The sequence below is a fragment of the Mus musculus genome, chromosome 15 (genome assembly GCF_000001635.26).
Source record: "Mus musculus strain C57BL/6J chromosome 15, GRCm38.p6 C57BL/6J".
Lineage (NCBI taxonomy): Eukaryota > Metazoa > Chordata > Mammalia > Rodentia > Muridae > Mus > Mus musculus.
The window spans coordinates 63,109,932-63,129,759 of record NC_000081.6 but is presented as its reverse complement, the minus strand read 5'-3'; the positions used below and the strand labels follow the sequence as shown (position 1 = coordinate 63,129,759).

The window sequence follows — 19,828 nt, the reverse complement described above, 5'->3', positions numbered from 1 at the left end:
AATACTTTGGTTTCTCCATCTATGGTAATTGAGAGTTTGGCCGGGTATAGTAGCCTGGGCTGGCATTTGTGTTCTCTTAGTGTCTGTATAACATCTGTCCAGGCTCTTCTGGCTTTCATAGTCTCTGGTGAAAAGTCTGGTGTAATTCTGATAGGCCTTCCTTTATATGTTACTTGACCTTTCTCCCTTACTGCTTTTAATATTCTATCTTTATTTAGTGCATTTGTTGTTCTGATTATTATGTGTCGGGAGGAATTTCTTTTCTGGTCCAGTCTATTTGGAGTTCTGTATGCTTCTTGTATGATCATGGGCATCTCTTTTTTTATGTTTGGGAAGTTTTCTTCTATTATTTTGTTGAAGATATTAGCTGGCCCTTTAAGTTGAAAATCTTCATTCTCATCAATTCCTATTATCCGTAGGTTTGGTCTTCTCATTGTGTCCTGGATTACCTGGATGTTTTGAGTTAGGATCCTTTTGCATTTTGTATTTTCTTTGACTGTTGTGTCGATGTTCTCTATGGAATCTTCTGCACCTGATATTCTCTCTTCCATTTCTTGTATTCTGTTGCTGATGCTCGCATCTATGGTTCCAGATCTCTTTCCTAGGGTTTCTATCTCCAGCGTTGCCTCGCTTTGGGTTTTCTTTATTGTTTCTACTTCCCCTTTTAGTTCTAGTATGGTTTTGTTCATTTCCATCACCTGTTTGGCTGTGTTTTCCTGCTTTTCTTTAAGAGCCTGTAACTCTTTAGCAGTGCTCTCCTGTAAATCTTTAAGTGACTTATGAAAGTCCTTCTTGATGTCCTCTATCATCATCATGAGAAATGTTTTTAAATCTGGGTCTAGATTTTCGGTTGTGTTGGGGTGCCCAGGACTAGGTGGGGTGGGAGTGCTGCGTTCTGATGATGGTGAGTGGTCTTGATTTCTGTTAGTAGGATTCTTACGTTTGCCTTTCGCCATCTGGTAATCTCTGAAGCTAGCTGTTTTAGTTGTCACTGTTAAGAGCTTGTTCTTCAGGTGACTCTGTTAGCCTCTATGAGCAGACCTGGAGGGTAGCACTCTCTTTAGTTTCAGTGGGCAGAGTATTCTCTGCAGGCAAGCTCTCTTCTTGCAAGGCAGGTACCCAGATATCTGGTGTTCGAACCAGACTCCTGGCAGAAGTTGTGTTCCACTCACTAGAGGTCTTAGGATCACGTGTGGAATCCTGTGTGGGCCCTTGCGGGTGTCAGGCGACTCAGCTGGCAAGGTAGCCGGGGCTCGAGTGGAGTGGAAGGGGTTTGTGCCCCAGATCAAGCCCGGGTAGCCTGCTTCCCTATGTACCGCAGTCTCAAGTTCCACGCGATTGGATTGGGGTAGGCGCTGTGTTCCACTCACCAGAGGTCTTAGGGTCCCGTGGGGAGTCCCGTGTGGGCCCTTGCGGGTGTTGGGCAAGACTCTGCTGTCAAGGTAGCCCGGGGCTCGAGTCTCGAGTCGAGCGGAAGGGACTTGTGCCCCAGATCAGGCCCGGGTAGCCTGCTTCCCTATGTACCGCAGTCTCAAGTTCCGCGCGATTGGATTGGGGCAGGCACTGTGGTCCACTCACCAGAGGTCTTAGTGTCCCGTGGGGAGTCCCGTGTGGACCCTTGCGGGTGTTGGGCAAGACTCTGCTGGCAAGGTAGCCCGGGGCTCAAGTCTCGAGTCGAGCGGAAGGGACTTGTGCCCCAAATCAGGCCCCGGGAGCCTGCTTCCCTATGTACCACAGTCTCAAGTTCCGCGCGATTGGATTGGGGCAGGCGCTGTGATCCACTCACCAGAGGTCTTAGGGTCCCGTGGGGAGTCCCGTGTGGACCCTTGCGGGTGTTGGGCAAGACTCTGCTGGCAAGGTAGCCCGGGGCTCGAGTCTCGAGTCGAGCGGAAGGGACTTGTGCCCCAGATCAGGCCCGGGTAGCCTGCTTCCCTATGTACCACAGTCTCAAGTTCCGCGCGATTGGATTGGGGCAGGCGCTGTGATCCACTCACCAGAGGTCTTAGGGTCCCGTGGGGAGTCCCGTGTGGACCCTTGCGGGTGTTGGGCAAGACTCTGCTGGCAAGGTAGCCCGGGGCTCGAGTCTCGAGTCGAGCGGAAGGGACTTGTGCCCCAGATCAGGCCCGGGTAGCCTGCTTCCCTATGTACCGCAGTCTCAAGTTCCACGCGATTGGATTGGGGCAGGCACTGTGGTCCACTCACCAGAGGTCTTAGGGTCCCGTGGGGAGTCCCGTGTGGGCCCTTGCGGGTGTTGGGCAAGACTCTGCTGGCAAGGTAGCCCGGGGCTCGAGTCTCGAGTCCTAAAGGTGTTCTTGTTCATCTGATTCAGCTAATTTGGATCATCTCTGTCTTCCTTTGGTCAAGTAGACCAAAAGTCTGTTGACTTGTTTATCTTCTCAAAGAACCAGCTGTTTGATTCATTGATTCTTTGTATTTCTATGGTTCTTTCTATTGCATTAATTTTTGCTCTGAATTTTTTTATTATTTCTTTCCACATACCAGATTAGGTTTGGTTTTGTTCTTGTTTTTCCATATTTTTGAGTTGTATCATTAAGTCTTATGTGTGTGTGCACACACATGCATGGATGCACATGTGTGAGCACTTGTGTGTACATGTGTTTATATAATTTTTTAAATGTAGGGGCTATGAGCTATATTTACTCAGGAATGTTTGTCATGTGTTTCAGAGGTTTTTCTGTTTTCATTTAATTTCAGGGTTTTTTAAACTATGTGTCATTAAGTGATATGATGTTTCTGCTCTACAAGTTTTTGTAATTTCTAGTAGTTCATTTGATGTTGATTTTGATTTTTATTGTGCTATTATCAGGTAGGATGCACAGAGTTATTTCAGAGTAACTGTAGCTTCATAGAACAAGTTAGGTAGTGTTCTTTCTGTTCTTATTCTCTGGAATAGCTTGAGAAGTATTGGTATTAAGTCTTCTTCGAAGGTCAGATAGAATGCTGTAGTAACACCATCTGTCCCTGGGCTGTTTTTGGTTGAGAGACTTTTAAAGACTGCTTCTATTTCCTTAGGAATTATGGGACTGTTTAGAAAGTTTACCTGGTACTGATTTAAATTTGGTACCTGGTATCTGTCTAGAAAATCTCCATTTCCTCTAGTTTCTCTAGTTTTGTTGAGTATAGGCTTTTGTAGTAGGATCTGGTGATTTTTTTTTTTTTAATTTTCTCAGTTTCTGTGGTTATCTACCTTTTCTGATTTTGTTAATTTGGATGCTGTCTGTGTCCTTTAGTTAGTTTGGCTAAGAGTTTATCTATCTTGTTGATTTTCTCAAATAACTAGCTTCTAGTTTTTTGATTCTTTGTATAGTTCTTTTTGTTTCTAATTCATTGATTTCTGCCCTGCGTTTGGTTATTTCCTTCCATCTACTCTTGGGTGTGTTTGCTTCTTTCTGTTCTAGAACTTTCAGATGTGCTATTAAGTTGCTAGTGTAGGATCTCTCCAACTTCTTTATGAAGGCACCCAGTGCTAAGAATTTTCTTCTTAGCTCTACTTTATGTCCCATAAGTTTGGGAATGCTGTTGCCTTAATTTTCATTAAATTCTAAAAAGTCTTCAATTTCTTTCCTTATTTCTTCCCTGACCTATTTACTGTTGAGTGGAGAGTTGTTCAGCTTCCATGAGGATGTGGGCTTTCTGTTTTTGTTGTTATTGAATAGCAGCTTTAGTCCATGGATGTTTGATAGACTGCATGGGATTATTTCAATCTTTTTGTATATGTTGGCGCTTATTTTGTGCCCAATTTTATGATCAATTTTGGAGAAGATACCATGAGGTGATGAGAAAAAGGTATATTCTTTTTGTTTTGGAGTGAAATGTTCTTTAGCTATCTGTTAAACTCATTTGGTTCAAAACTTCTGTTAGTTTCAATATGTCTCTGTTCATTTTCTGTTTCCTTGATCTGTCCATTGGTGAGAGTGGGGTGTTGAAGTCTCCCACTATTATTGTGTGAAATTCAATGTGTTTTGAGCTTTAGTAACATTTCTCTTACAAACATGGTTGCCCTTATATTTGGGGTATAGCTTTCAGAACTGAGAGTTCATCTTGATGTATTTTTCTTTTGAGTTTGAAGTGTTCATTCTCCTCTCTTTTAGTAACTTGGTTGAAAGTCTACTTTATTGAATATTAGAATGGATACTCCAGCTTGTTTCTTGGGCCATCTACTTGGAAATTTTTCTAGCCTTTTACTCTGAGGTAATGTCTTTGTCACTGAGGTGTGTTTCCTGTAGGCAGGAAAATTCTGGACCCTGTTTTTGAATATATGATAGATTTCCTGTAGGCAATAGTCATGGAGACTTGTTTCTTAATTTATATGTGATGAATCTTTTCATTAAGAGAGTCGAGGTCATTAATACTTAAAGCTATCATTGAACGTTATGTGATGCTTACTTATTTTTTTGTTGTTGTTTTGCTATTTGTACTCTTAGTCTTATATAATCCAATAACTAAAACCTCATTTCTTTTCTTTCTATCATTCCTTGGCTATGGTTATTTCTCTACTCAGCATAAAGTGTTGCTTCCAGTGTTGCTTTTTAATGGATATTAGGTCTTTTAACTTATTTGAATCATCACAAGCTTTGTTTTTCTTTTATTTTTTTTTTTTGAGCTATGATATCTTTTCTGCTTATGGTAGTGTTATGGTTTGTATATGCTCGACCCAGGGAAGATGTGACCCTGTTGGAGTAGGTGTGTCACTGTAGGTGTGAGCTTTAAGACACTCAGCTAGCTGTCTGGAAGCCAGTCTTCCACTAGCAGCCTTCAGATGAAGATGTAAAACTCTCAACTCCTCATGTACCATGCCTGCCTAGATGCTTCCATGGTTCTGCCTTGATGATACTGGACTGAACCTCTGAACCTGTAAGCCAGCCCCAATTAAATGTTGTCTTTAATAAGACTTTCCTTAGTCATGGTGTCTGTTCGCAGCTCTAAGACAGTTAGTATGGGTTAGTATCCACAGTCTTTCAAATTTTGAAGTATATTATTCTGGACTCATCTGGCTTTTATGATTTCCATTGAGAAATCATCTGTTATTCTCATAAATTTTCCTGTAAATGTTACTTGTGATTTTTCTCTTTCTATATTAAATATTCCTTTTCCTTTCTGTTCCCATCTATTTGGTGTTTTCTCTTTTTATATCTGTATGGGTCTATGTTTTATTAACTTGAAGTTTTATTCTATTATATTCTTGATTATCTGGTCTGTACCATTAACCCAGCATTATTCTCTTTCATCTCTGTCTATAACCAAAGATTACTCCATTTGTGGTATCCCACAGTTCTTCATTTAATCTTTCTTTTCATACTTTGGACTATCCCTACTTCTGTACTTTAAGTATTGTTATTCTATATTCTTATTTTTCCTACTGAAAGATGTCTTTTCTGCATTTTAATTGAGTTACTGGGTTTTTCAATTTCATCTTCATTTCAGAGATGAAATGAACTCAGCTTGAATTCTCTTCAATATTTCTATATCATCCTTAAATTCAGTTTTCAAATCTTGAATTGTCTTCATCATTTCATTTAGCCACCTATTTCTGTTTTCTTGAAGAAGATTCAGGCATCTGGACCCTCAGAGACTGAACTATCCATAAAGCAAAGAACAAACATAGGCTGGACCTAGGCCCCTGTACATATGTAACAGGTGTACAGCTTGGTCTTCAGGCAGGTCCCTTAACAACTTGAGTGGGGGCTATCCCTGAATCCATTGCCTGCCTGGCTGCAGTTCCCATTTCCTCTAACTTGACCACCTTGTCTGGCCTTAATGGGACTGAATGTGCCTAGTACTGTAGTTACTTGATGTGCTGGGGAGGCGAGTAGGGAGGTATAGTGTGTGAGGAGTCAAGGAGGGAAGAATGGGGGGAGGATCTGCATGAGGGCATATTTGGAAGAGGAGAGCTGATATCAGTAAATAAATAAATAGACAAATAAAAAATAATATATTTAAAACAAGAAATTCAGACATTTATTTGTATCCATTTTAAGTTCATTAAGCTGTTTTCTCAAGTTATCTTTAGAATATTCAAATTCTTTGGTAAATTTCATGAATACTCTTTTAAATTCTCTGTCATGGGGTTCACCTAGGTAATTTTCACTGGAGAACGTTTCTAAAGGACTAATTGGACTCAAAGAGGACATGCATGCTTGTCCTTTTATGTAGTTTGTGTTTGGCCATGTTAGCTGGTCATGTGAATACCTATCTATGTTTGTGTGTGTGGTGTATGAGTCTATCCTGTATTAGACTAAGCTGGTACAGGAACTATGTGACTGAAGCTAGAGGAGGGACAGCTGCTGCATGAGCCTCTCAATTAGACCTAAGCCTATGAGTAGAGATGGCCCAGTGGCTTGGGGGAAGGCATCCAAAACTCACCAGGCATGCTGGAATTGTGACTGTCTTGAGCTTCCATGTGTCTTGTGCATGCTATCTCAATCGCTGTGAATTCCTATGTGCAACTATTTCCTGCTTGCCTTTTGCTGCTTTCTCTTTCGGTTTGGTTTCATGTAGAACTTTTCTGAGAAAATCATTTGCAGCACTCTACTTAATTGTCAACTTTACTGGATTCAGAATCACTATGGGAACAGACCACTTCATGTGACCATGGGGGAAAGGTCACATGAAGGTCCTGAAAGGTTTACAGAGAAACAACGTTGACCCAGTATATGGGTGACACCATTTAATGGCATAGGATCCAGGAGTGAGTAAAAGGGGAAAGTCTGTGGAACCCTGACCTTCTCTACTTTCTGACTGTCCACACAGCATAATTGGCTGCAAAATGTTCCTTATTTATTCTTTCTCCTCAGTTATAGACTGTACCCTTAAATTATAAGTCTTAATAAGCTCTCTCTTAAGTTACACATCTTTGTTATTTTGTCATGGTAATTAATACAGGTTCAACCCAGCATGTGTGCAATGTTTATAACGGCATGAGCATATTCTTCCTGTTCATCTTTGGCATTAACTGGATGATCTTCCACCCATTCATGTCTGCTTTCAACTTGACTATGGCCCAAGTTTGTTATAGTTGCTGAGACTTCACTTATTTTCCCTGTCTAATAACTTAACTTGATGCAGGATGTCTTCTATTTTCCTTGAGGGCAGAATATATACAAACAGTGATCTCTTCTTTCTATAAGAATCATATTTATTGGCATGACTGGGTTATTATAATAAAACTCCAATAATCTAAAGCATAGTTTCATGAAATGTTTATAAATAGCTATTAAATGTAAACACTGTACTAATTGCTGAAATCATAGTCCTTAAACACATGTATTCATTTTCCCACTTCAGATCTCTCAGACAATCGGAGCCAATTAAAAACCTAAACCAAATTAGGAGCTTTCAAGTGACAGAGATTTGCATGTGACTTGCCCTCCACATCATAAACACTTTTCAGGCTCTAAATATGTGCAGTCTGTGCAAGTATGGTGACCATAGCATCTCTGAGCCCTAATTTCATTTATAAAGCAAATACAAATCTAACTATCCCTAAAGTCATTTGGATTAAGTTATAGTTTCTATGAAGTTCTTGGCTGTTATCAAATCCTCAACAAACAACCCCTTTTTGAATTTCCACTCCCCAACACTTGGCCTACTCATCCTAGCTTCCTGAGTTTCAGTTACATCAGAAAATGAGAGGAGCTCATAAATGAGGAAAACCTCTACACTTTTATCTCATCTGATTTTTACCTATCAAGAATAATTCATAGTTCTACTAATCCATGTTTTTCTAAAGTGAACCCAAAGTTCTTGTATAAATCAACCCTAACCAAAAGCAAAACAGAATAAACAAAGAGAGAAGAACAAAAACAGAACAAAACAAAAGTATAGATTCCCTCCTGATTACAAAGATCCCATGCTCCAAGCTCATCACTGTCTGGGTCACTGTGATTCCTGTTACTAAGGCTACAGAGTCTGTTTACAAGAGGAGCACATCTTTAGCGATTTTAAAAAATAAAATGTAGGGACAGACTGTACTTCACTGAGGGGAGAAAAAACCCACAAGTGCATCTGGGAAGGCTTCGTCTGACAGACCCTTTAATTTCAATAACAGTATCATCTGGAAGTGCAGCAAAAGGGGACTTAATTTCATATTTGGCTTGAAGATGAAAATCTCCACTTTCTTTCATTTGCTAAGAATCCCAGTGCAGCAAAGTATATTTGTAAGAAGAGCCAAGAAGACACAAGGGGTTCTTTTTTTTTTTTTTTTTTCCTCTTGAGTCTTCTGTAGATTTGGATTCATGGGAGTGCAGGAAGGGAAGAACACTTACCAGAGAGCTCTTAGAAACACCCAGATGTGCCTGTAGGAATTCCTGGTCTTGGAGTAATGGGATAGTGAGGCTTGTCCACATGAATAGAGGTTAGATCTAGAATGAGATCCAAGGTTAAAGGTTTATATCAGTGATACAATTATTTGGCACAGATAGCGAACAACAACAAACAAGCTGGAAATCAAAGTCGCTACCCCATGTGGACAGATCTCCTTTCCCATAAGAGTGGGAAGTATTGCTTCACACACTGTCAGGGGGTCTATATCGCCAGGGAAGCAAACTCAACTTCTGCCTTTTCCCTCCCACCCAAGAACTTACGTCTGCTTTTAGTTTATGAGTTAAACGACTTTTTACTTTCCACCTGGTCATCATGGGCTGCTCATATCTGGTTACATCATCTCCATATAGACAGAAGTACTGGAAAGTATGCAAAGAGAAAAAATGAGGCTTTACAAAACATGGCATATAGAAAAACTATAATTTGTGTGAAGGAATATTGCTCATCTAGAACCAGGAAACTTGAAGAAAGCAACATTAAGTAAACAGAAACTACAGGAGTTTGTCCCCAGAAAACCTGTATTATAGAAAGAATGAAAATATTTCTGCCAGAGGAGAAGAATACAGATAGAAATTTGCATCTTCAAGATGGAATGAAGGGTTAGTTGAAGTAGCAAAGATTTGAGTTAAAAATATAGTTTCCTCCAAAATATTTGATTTACTAATGACTATTTAAGGCAAATTTATACCATGGTATAAAAATGGTAATGACCAGTACAAAAATCCAAAGGCAATGGGAAGTAGGAGTAGGTGGTTATAAGATCTCTATGTAATGAACGTAATGAACAAGTGGAAGTGGGCCTTACATTCTTTTTCCCACTCTTAGGGCTCTTTTCCTTTTGTTGGGTTGCTTTGTCTTGCACTTACAAAAGAAAGTTCATTCCCAGATTTATACTCCCAACTTAATAACAGCCTAAATTATTTTCCAAAGCAAGTTATAGACAGCAAAAACTGTCTTCTGACTTAACTACATCATCCTCAAGTCACAAATTCTGATCATTTTATTTATCCAGCTGATGCCAAATACTGATCATGAGATGCAGAACTGTGAATGAGAATTTGAGGTTTACATCTTCTTGTTTTAGAGACATGCTCTCTCATTAAACTTGAAGGTCTCTACTTGGTTAGACGGGCTGACCAGTATGCCACAGGGGTTTTCCTGTCTCTACCTTCCAAGCATTGGAATTAGATGCACACACAGCCACATACAACTTTTATTGTTATATGGGTGCCAGGGATCCAAAATTAGGTAAGCAAGGAAAGGTTTACTGAGTTCCCATCTGTTAGTTTTTGAGATATGTAGTCCATGCTGACTTTGCGTTTTTAGTCCTCCTGACTATACCTCTTGCTGGATGAACATCTGTCACCACTGTTCTCAATTCTCAATTTTTGTTAATACCAGCTGCAAACATTTGGAAAGTAAGCTGAAAACATCAGTTCCATTTACAATACAGTTCACCTGACTCCATGGTTTTTAAACTTTTGTTCATGAAAGTCTTAAATCTTCAACATGTTGCCTCTAAGAGGCCTCAGTACATTTCTTCTCTCCAGGATCTCATTCCAAATATACACAAGAGAGGGTTTTGAGCCACAACTATTCTGCTCCATGCCACAGTCTTTCTGAACCAAATGTACATGGCTGGTAGTACATACAGCCATGGTATCTGTTATACTTTTTTTGTTTTGTTTTGTTTTTGGGGGGGGGGTGTTGTGTAAAGAAGAAATTTAAAGAAGGTGCTAATAGGAAAATCTGATACCAACAAGCACATGTGACAAAAGAAGAGACTTTGAAGTTGTATTTGCTGCTGAGGTTTTAAATCTCTTAAATACTGACTCTAATGTTTAACACTTCAAACTAAAAGTCTAGGTAGATGCATGTACTGTGGACTAAAGAAAGGTCAACAATGATTCTTTACTGAGGGGTGTGTGTGTGTGTGTGTGTGTGTGTGTGTGTGTGTGTGTGTGAGAGAGAGAGAGAGAGAGAGAGAGAGAGAGAGAGAGAGAGAGATGCTGTTTTACAACTTCACATTTTCTTCTTATTAAACTAGAACTTGACTAGAAAACAAAAACAAGCAGGGTTTGATGAGTATGCCTATAGTCTACCGTTGTGCTCAGGGAAGTATGGTTGGCTCGGGTTTTCTCTGATGTGTCATATAACTCTTAAAATTCATTTTATTTTACATTACCTTTTCAAGTACAAAATATATGTTAGCATAATATTTGGGGGCAGAAATCATACAATTAATGGCAGAATGCCAAAATTTTCAGAAGAAAGAAAATTACTGTTGGGTGGTTAAAGTATAAAAAAGAGGAATAATTTCTAACTTGTTTAGGTTTATTTTTATTAGACTAGGCATAGAATGAGAAGAATATGAAACTACTAATGTACCTTTTACTCAAATATCTTCACTAAAATTTAATTTGTATGCATGAAAAATGTGCAGAGGGGCATAGCTTACTCAGCACTGTGCGTGACTAGTATGCAGGAATCGTCCCCAACTTTGCATAAACTGTGTGTGGTGGTATATGTCTAAAAGAGACTTTGGGATACCTAGCTCTAAGTGACATGTCTCCATCAAATCCCAACTCTCAGAGCTCAAGGAACCCTATGGAAGTGGAAAGAGGAGGTGGAAAGGATGGGAGAGCCAGAAGGAATGGAGGACACCAGGAGAAGAAGACAGTGTAAGTCACCTGACCAAAGCCATATGAAATCACAAGGACTGAGGCAGCACAGTGCCTACATGGGTCTTTACCTCCTCTGCTTATTTATTATATTTTTCACTTTCATATTTTTATGGGACTCCTGAATGTGTGAATGGGTGGGTCTCTGATTCCTGTACCTTTTCTTGGGGCTGTCTTACTTGTGTTGATTTGCTTTCTCCAACTTCAATGTGATGGTTTGGTTTTAGTTTATTATCTTTATTTTACTTTATTTTGTAATTTCTTAGAAGCCTGTTCTTTGCTAATGATAGGTAGAAACAGAGTGTATTTGGAGGGGAAAGGATGGGAAGAGAAACTTGGAGGAATAGAGGTAGGAGAAACTGTACTCAGGATATACTGTATGAGAAAATAATGTTAATAAAAGGGAAAATGATTCAAAATATTAAAATGTATCTAAACAGAACACATACAACTTTTTATTTTTGTTATTTCTTAAACAATATATTGCTATACCTGTGATCTTGGGCATTTTTCTTGCTGTGAAAAGACTCCACAACCCAGACAGTGTATAAAGGGAAGTACTTAACTTGAGCCTCATAGTTCCAAAGGGTCGTAGTGTCCCCGACCACAATCATGTGGAGCATGGCAGGCATGTTGTTGGAGTAATAGCTATGAACACACACAGCTGATCCACAAGCAAGATGTAAAGAAGACAGGCAGAGAAAATCGAAATTGGGAATGGCTTTGGTTTCAGAAACCTTAAAGCCAACCTCAGTTAGCATACCTTTGCCAACAAGACCATACCCTGCAATCCTTCCCAAACTGTGGATCAAGCATTCAAATATATGAGTCTATGCAGGCCATTCTCATTTAAACCAACATACTTACCCAAGTATAATTTATATTTTATTTTATTATTTTCTCAGAATATAGAGATAAGCATGTTTAAAGGCCTACTGAAGTGCTTTATGTAAGGAGCTGGAACATCCTCAGATCTTGATATCTGCAGGGACTCCTAGAACTAAACCTCCAGAGGTAGATACTGAATAACACATTACTCTTATACTTAAGACAATAGGCTTTCCTCTTACCAGCCTTTTCATTCCCTTACTTGAGTCATGTATTAGATTTGGGGTATTCAACACATATTCACATAAATGCATAGCCCCTTCATTTTCCCTTTATCTTATACCAGTTGGTCTCACTCATCTCTAGTTCTCTTGGGATGAAGGTTTCTTTGACCTCTGTAGATCAAGGCTATAGAAAAATGGAATCAAAGCATAGTTAAAATCACTTAAGCATGTGTACTCCTTTGTTGATGGCTTAGGCCCTGGAGCTCTGGAAGGGGAAGGGGTCTGGTTGGTTGATACTGTTGTTCTTCCTATGGGGTTGCAAACTCCTTCAACTCCTTCAGTCCTTTCTCTAACTCCTCTATTGGGGACCCCATGCTCAGTCCAATGGTTAGCTGTGAGCATCCACCTCTGTATTTGTAAGGCTCTGACAGAGCCTCTCAGGAGACAGCCTTCACTCTCAGGAGGCAGCCTCATGAGACACTCTCATAGAAGCAGGGGGAGGGAAGATGTGATAGGGTGTTTCTGGGAGGAAGGGAAACTGGGAAAGGGGATAACATTTGAAATGTAAATAAAGAAAATATCCAATAAAAAATTAAAAAAATGGTGACTAACCAAAAAAAAAAAAAAAATCACTTAAAGAGTTGTAGCAGAAGACTCCAGAATATGCTGGATATTACGAGAGGTTCTAGGTCTCCTGAATGAGCGTACCCTTCGGGAAAGTGCTCCACACAAGCTCACATAAGGTATTCAAGTTTCAAGGAATCTGCTATCTGCTTTTACTTGTCTTCTTTGACAATACTGTTCCTGGGACTCCCCCCCCCCCCAAATAAATTTTAATATTTGATTCATGGATGAAACCCTGGGATCTGACGGTCACCTCTCCATCTTTGCTGCCAGATGTATTTCCCAGTGTCTTTGTGTGTTCTGTTTTTTTATCAACATCTGGTACTGATGAAACTCATATTCAATGTTGTTCAATGTTGAAGTAATTTATTTATATATGTGTGTGTGTATATATATATATATATATATATATATATAGAGAGAGAGAGAGAGAGAGAGAGGGAGAGAGAGAGAGAGAGAGAGAGAGAGCGAGCAAGTGAGTGAGCTTAGGTATATATTTACTTGTTCCAGTAGCCTTTATTGGAAACTGTTTTCTTTCCATTGAATTGCCTTCATTTTCTTGTTGAAGGTCAACTGACTGGATGTTGTATTTCAATATTCCTATATTATTTTTGACTCATTTATCAGTTATACATATATATATTCTTCAAGGACTTTAAATTCAAATAAAATCATATTGGCTCCAGTGAGTATATCTTTTATTACTAGCTCTCAACCAACTACAATCACTATGATTGTTGGAAATAAATCTAAATAATATCCATGGCAGTATGTGAACAGAGTCTCTTCTATAGCTACTAGATACTACTGGAAACCATGATAAGATTATGATGGCACCAATTAAGGACAGATTCTGAAGCCACAGCATCTATCTTGGATTACGTTTTGTGCTCTTCAAGTCTTTTTAAGACTTTTTTGTGGTTTGGATCCAGATTAGTGAATTCTGGGCAACAGTGCTTGAGAACTTTGAAACTCCCATTCTCTTCAACCCTTTCCATGGCTCAAATATCTTCCTTACTGCACTAGAAGGTACAGGGTACCTTTTGCCTGCATCGTATGCAGACCATACTTGAGGCAAGTAAATCATCACATGGGCTTTTTTTCTTAAGATCTGAATCCGCTTCTTCTCCTATTTCTAACAGACCAATAATTAGAGTCTTACCACTTCCACCTTGAGGAATTATTGTTTCTAATTTAGGGGAAAGGGATGATTCATGATGGTGTTTCAGTACCAGTTACATATATTTGTAACTGTTTAAAAAAACATGCTGAGAATGGATTTTGAGGCTACTGGACCAATGCATATGAAACATGAGGCTAGATAAGGGTTAGTTTATTGATAAGCATGAAGTATTTGACTCAGGATTCCATTATGAAAAGTATGCCTGAATCTCATTGTAGCACAATAAGACAGCTCTTTAGTGCTTAGAGCTAAATGCATTTTTTTTCTTATTTACAAAGATCATTTTTTGTTTTTGTGACAGCCTAGGTATATATTTACTTGTTCCAGTAGCCTCTATTGGAAAGTGTCCTCTCTCCATTGAATTGCCTTCATTTTCTTGTTGAAGGTCAACTGACTAGACTGTATTTCAAGGTTCCTATATTATTTATTTGATCCATTTGTCAGTTATTTTGCCAATACCACATTGTCTTTCTGATCACCATATCATTAATATAAGTCTCTATATTAGGTGATAGCATTCCTCTGGTTTTGTGTTTTAGTGTTGTGTTGACTTCAGGGAGATTTCTTCTCCATGTTAACTCTAGAAATCATCTACTAATATCTACAAAATGACTTTCTGGGAGTTTAATTAGAACTGTAATGAATATGTATAGAAAAACTTGAGAAAACTGATACCAGAAGAATATCAAAGCTTCCTACATAAAATGAGAAACATATTAATTTAATTATGTGATATTGTGTATTAGCATCATCTGACTTTCTATGATATGCTTAGTATATATGGACTGCAGTATCTCCTTGATGTAGATGCAAATATAAAATTAAAGTGTGTTTTTAATCTGAAACTTGTGAATTCATTGTTAATGAAGAAAAATGAAATTGACTGTTTGCATTAGCCTTTTATCTTACAATCTTGTAATGTCACTTGCAAACAAGGATAGTTTTGCTTCTTTATGTTAAAATAACCCCCTCTGTGTGTGTGTGTGTGTGTGTGTGTGTGTGTGAGAGAGAGAGAGAGAGAGAGAGAGAGAGAGAGAGAGAATATCCTTCTCCGTTTTTCCCTCTCCCCTCCCTCCCTCCCTCCCTCCCTCCCTCCCTCGCTCCCCCTTTCTTATCTGCATTTTTAAGGACTTCTAATACCATGTTGAGGGGGAATGAGAAGGGATACTCTGTTTTGTTCTCAAACTTAAGGAGATGAGTCTAACTTTCTCCTATTAACTATGGCAGTAGATTTTGTTGGGGGTGGCAGGTCAATCCCATCTATGAACTTGTGACAGCATGCACACATTTGTACAATCTTAATGCAGACAAAATTCAAGCCTGGAGAGAGGGAGGCAGAAATAAAATCTCACCAGTAGCTGGGGACCTGTTGGCATTTGATAGTTGCTGGTAGAAGGAAAGTAGGCTTTCTTTAATTATGTGACCCCGATTGCTGGACCATACTCTGGGGAAGAGCCTCACTGTTAAGTCTTAACTAGGTAATACAAAACAGACACAATATAGGTGGGTAGGAAAAACACTCAAATGTATGAGTTGGGTATGTCCAGAGGTAAGGGAAAATAACAAAGGTTGATATGGTAGCAGTTAAGGTTCAGAATACATTTTATGAAGTTCTCAATGAAATCATTAAAAAGTATTTTAAAGGTAGATTTTTTTCTATTAAGTTGGAAATGAATCCTGCTTTTAGGTTTCTGAGATTTTGTTTTGAATGAGTATTGATATTTGCCAAATGTTTCTGCTTTCTCAGCTCTGATCACAGGACTGCTCTTTATAGCTGCATGTTTTCATTATTTGCTTTTGAGATTTCAAGCTAATTTATATAGTTTAGATAAATCTTATTTGGCCAAGCTATGTAATTATTTTTATTCTGTATTGGGTTCCATTTATTAATATTTTATTTTTCCTATATATTCATATGATCATATACCTTTAATATATATTTTCTAACATATATTTCTATAAGAAGCTATAAAACAACTAATCTATATAATGGGATACCTATTGATTGAGATCAAATGTGTGAAGGCAGTGATAGATTTTGCCCAAAGAATAGCTATTGAGTTAGAATCAGAAGAAACACATTTCCTGGTTGGTTGTTGATATAACAGCATAGCTGTGACTTAGCCTCATTCTTTGTTCGCCTTAAAAAAAAAAGTCTTAACAGAGCAAACAAGGAAACAAGGACCTTTCTGCCTTCGAGTCCTCTCATTTCTCTCACACCAATATTATGACACAAGACTTTGAAGACTATCAATTCTCTGGGTTTCATTTTTAACATCTGTGTAATAAGAAGAATTATATCTATATCTGGAAGCTTACAATACTTAGTCTCCTCCAATATCAATAGTTACGTGTAATGATCAAGACAATGGGGTGTCTATGAGCACAGAGGGGCACTACTGGAAAGAGTCTGAAGGTTAAAGACTCTCCAAGGACGAAAACTTTAAGATATGAACACTGTTCCAGAATAACGAAATGCACAGCATGAACAAAAACAATTCAGTGAGAAATGATTGATTATCAATTCGAGTAGTCAAAATAATCTTTATCAATCTATGTTTTGAGTCCAAAGTTGTTTCTTTCAGGTTTCAGGAAACAAATTAGAGTCATCCTGAAAGGAGAGTCATGCCTTTTTCCTGCTGAGGCTGCCCAAGTCATCCAGTATTTCCATTAATCCTTGGATTATCTAGGGAATCCTGACCTTTGTTTTCCCTCACCCCTGTGCCTCACCCTGCCCTAGGGCACTAGATGGAGCTCTATGGAAGCAGTTCTCAGAGCTTGTGGAGGATGGGAAAAAAGTAGCCAAGGATTCGGGATCTAAATTTCATAACTGGAACTGGACATTGAACCCACTGATGGATGGTCTATTTCTACCTCTCAATGTCATCCAAGGAGCTGGACCATAAGGATCGTCTATAGTGTGTGATGTATCAGAGAGAGAAAAGCTCTCTGATAAGAAAGCTCTGAAGTTCGTATAAGAGAACAAAGATGACATTTCATTTCTGCTTTGGACAGCTGAATACACTTGGACAAAGTCTTTCCGTATGGCCAGAGTCATTCTCTATGGAGAGGTGAGAATATTGCCTCCTTCACAGACTTATTCTAAAGACTAAAAGAAGTAAGAAATTCAAATGTAGAACATTCATATTACAGAGACTAATCACAGTATTTCTCTGGGCACACATTTTTTTTTTGTGGGTTTTTTTGTTGTTGTTGTTGGTTTTTTGTTGTTGTTTTGTTTTGTTGTTGAGGACAGGTGAGTGTACTTGGTAAAAAACAATACTAGGAAACACTAACTTACCTATGTGACTCCGTACTTTTAGTATCAAAGTGTTAGTCATGGGAATAAGATAGAGTGAAAAAAGGATGGTAGCATACCAACTAACATTTCAAATCCTTCCTGCACATTTCTCTTAATCTTATCTTCTTTTACCCATATGACTCTGGATGATATTAATAGAAATGCTACTATTATAGGTGACACTTAGATAGCATTGAGTGGCAAGAAATTTTCTAAATGTTTTGCATGTGCAAATTTGTTTAAGGTCTTTCATAACCCCACCATGTTGATTCTGCTACATTAGCACTTTCAGGTCATGAAGAACAATTTTGTAAGCAAGAGACAAGGAGTCTTTGATTCCTGGATGACTGGAACCAAAATGTGAACAAAGACACAATCACTGGAAGTAAAAATAAATAAATAAAAATAACATGGTCAATTGGAATTTTATATGATGGAGGAGGCTTTAGGATGAAGACTCAACGATTCGAAAATACTTTCCTCCTTTGCACTTAGGTCACATGTAAGGCAGACAGCCAAATAGACACATGATCTCTTGCGCGCGCCAGACTCGCCAGCAAGAACGACGCCACAATAGGATCCTTCTGCACACGTTTATTGGGAGAGCATTGACTGCATCGGCGAAAGACCCTGAGCCCAGAAATGGTGCTGCTTATATAGGCCTAGGAGTGACGTGTCCATACCTGATTGGTTATGCTACCAGTACCTCATTAATATGCGTCGGGCCAGGCAGTGACTTGGCAAAAAAAAACCCTTATGCACATGCGCACATTGGTTGTTTACCCATAATCATGGGCGGTGGCCAGTGGTAGCCAGCACCATCTTGTAATGGCGTTTGCGGCTTCCCACAATGATCAGGCAGGAAAATTAGTAACAGACTTAGGAAAGAAACTCAGCATTACCAGACTGTTCAGATTCTTATTGATTCTTCTATATAAGTCTTAGTTTTTCATCAAAAATGACAGGACACTTTTGGGATCACATCTATGACTTTTCTTCACACAAGAATGTGTTAGAGAATATCCTTCTGGTCAGTCCTTACACAGGAAGTCAAGGGAAGATTTGAATAATACTTTTTCACTTTTTGTAAAGGAAAGGGGCTCCAGCTTTTTAGGGAGTATCTTGGGGAAAGGGATAGAGAGAAAGGACAGAAGTTTAGAAAGATCTTGCTTCCAATGTCTTTTTTCAGGTTGCTGTTCAAGTAGCTATTGAAGATGCTAAGGTGCCACAGTTTTGGGCAATCTACATGCCAACACACATGTATATTAATCATCATTAACTGAGTTTTGAAACCAGTTTGGGATCAGACTCCCTGTTCTTAGCCCATCCTCTGTGGCCTAAATTTAGCTTGTACTTGTGGGTCTGTTGACAGTTGTCCAGAAACTCTTTAATATTTTAGTCCCAGTGTAACAAGGAGTCCACAGTGGTCTTTCCTTCTAAGATTCTGACTTACCTATCAGACCTCCTCCTTTTTGGCATTTCCTATTTTACTGACAAACAGAAGAGAAATGCACATGAGCAATGCCAGCCTCACACCAGGAAACCAGCGAGCCAGGCCTGATGCCATCTCTCTTGGTGGCAGTGCCCCCATCTTCAGTCTGGAGGTCTAAGAACATCATCTACAGTCTGCCAAAAAGGACTAAAGTTCCTACTTTTTTCTTGAAATACTTTCCAAGGAAATATGTTTTATAAAAACATGCACAAATTACCAAAGAGATGAAAAGAAAAGAAAGCTGCAGCTACAAACCAATGAGCAGAGGAAAAAAAAAATGTTTGAAATGCTTGATCATAAAAAGCCACTTGAAATCCCTTAGTGGATGAAGAGGAAGGAAGAGAAGATTTCTGTGTTTATATGTCAAAGTATGGGATCTTTTTGTTGACATCACGGCTATGTAACTTGTGTTGTCTTCATTTGCCTTGTAGGCAATGGAATAATTTGAACAGCTTGCCTAGCAAGTAGATGGAAAGAAACAGAAGGTTCTCACCGTGGAAAATGTTGATAAGAAGAATGGTCAGGTTCATGTCTCTGTTGCCCATCCTAACTGAATGATCTCTTTAGTATCTACTTTAATATTCATTCTAAATAAAGCCTCAATGGTGTTATCACATATAACATGCTTGTGTTCATTCCTTCTTTCATTAAAGGGTTTATAGGCTTTTTATGCTGGTCATAGGGGAAAAGAGAAAAAGAGACAAAATATAAATAAGGGGAAGGTAAGGGTAAGAGAGAGAAGAAGCAAGAAAAACATTGGTAGTTAAAAAGACTTATTTACAAATCACATATCATAAAAGACATTTGCACATTTATTCATCTTCTCCCTCCTTCTCCCTCCCTCCCTCCCTCCCCCCCCCCCTTTATGAGCATGTTTTTGTACCAAATTGTGTGTCTAGGAAGGCAGATGTGTATGTGGAAGCCTGAGATTGTCTTGTACCAAATTGTGTGTCTATGAGGAAAGATGTGTATGTGGAAGCCTGAGATTGTCCTCCTGTATCTTTTTCAATCACTTCAACACCTTGGAGGTTTGAGATAGGGTCTCTCACTGAACCTGGAATGACCTGATTGGCTAGGCTGGTTGGCCGGTGAGCTCTTTAGATCCTTCTGTTTCCACCTTCCAGCGTGCAGTTATAGGTACAGACCAACATG

At 38.9% G+C, this 19,828-nt stretch overlaps 1 long non-coding RNA gene across 1 annotated transcript in view; it reads left to right on the top strand.

The window, feature by feature from the left end:
- Positions 1–19,295, top strand: part of Gm30159 — a 34,982-nt gene extending 15,687 nt beyond the window's left edge. Inside the window, exons 4-5 of the long non-coding RNA XR_384132.1 lie at positions 16,449–16,954; positions 19,108–19,295. This is a non-coding gene — a long non-coding RNA (predicted gene, 30159). The remainder of the gene's footprint in view (positions 1–16,448; positions 16,955–19,107) is intronic.
- The last annotated feature ends 533 nt before the right edge of the window (positions 19,296–19,828 follow it).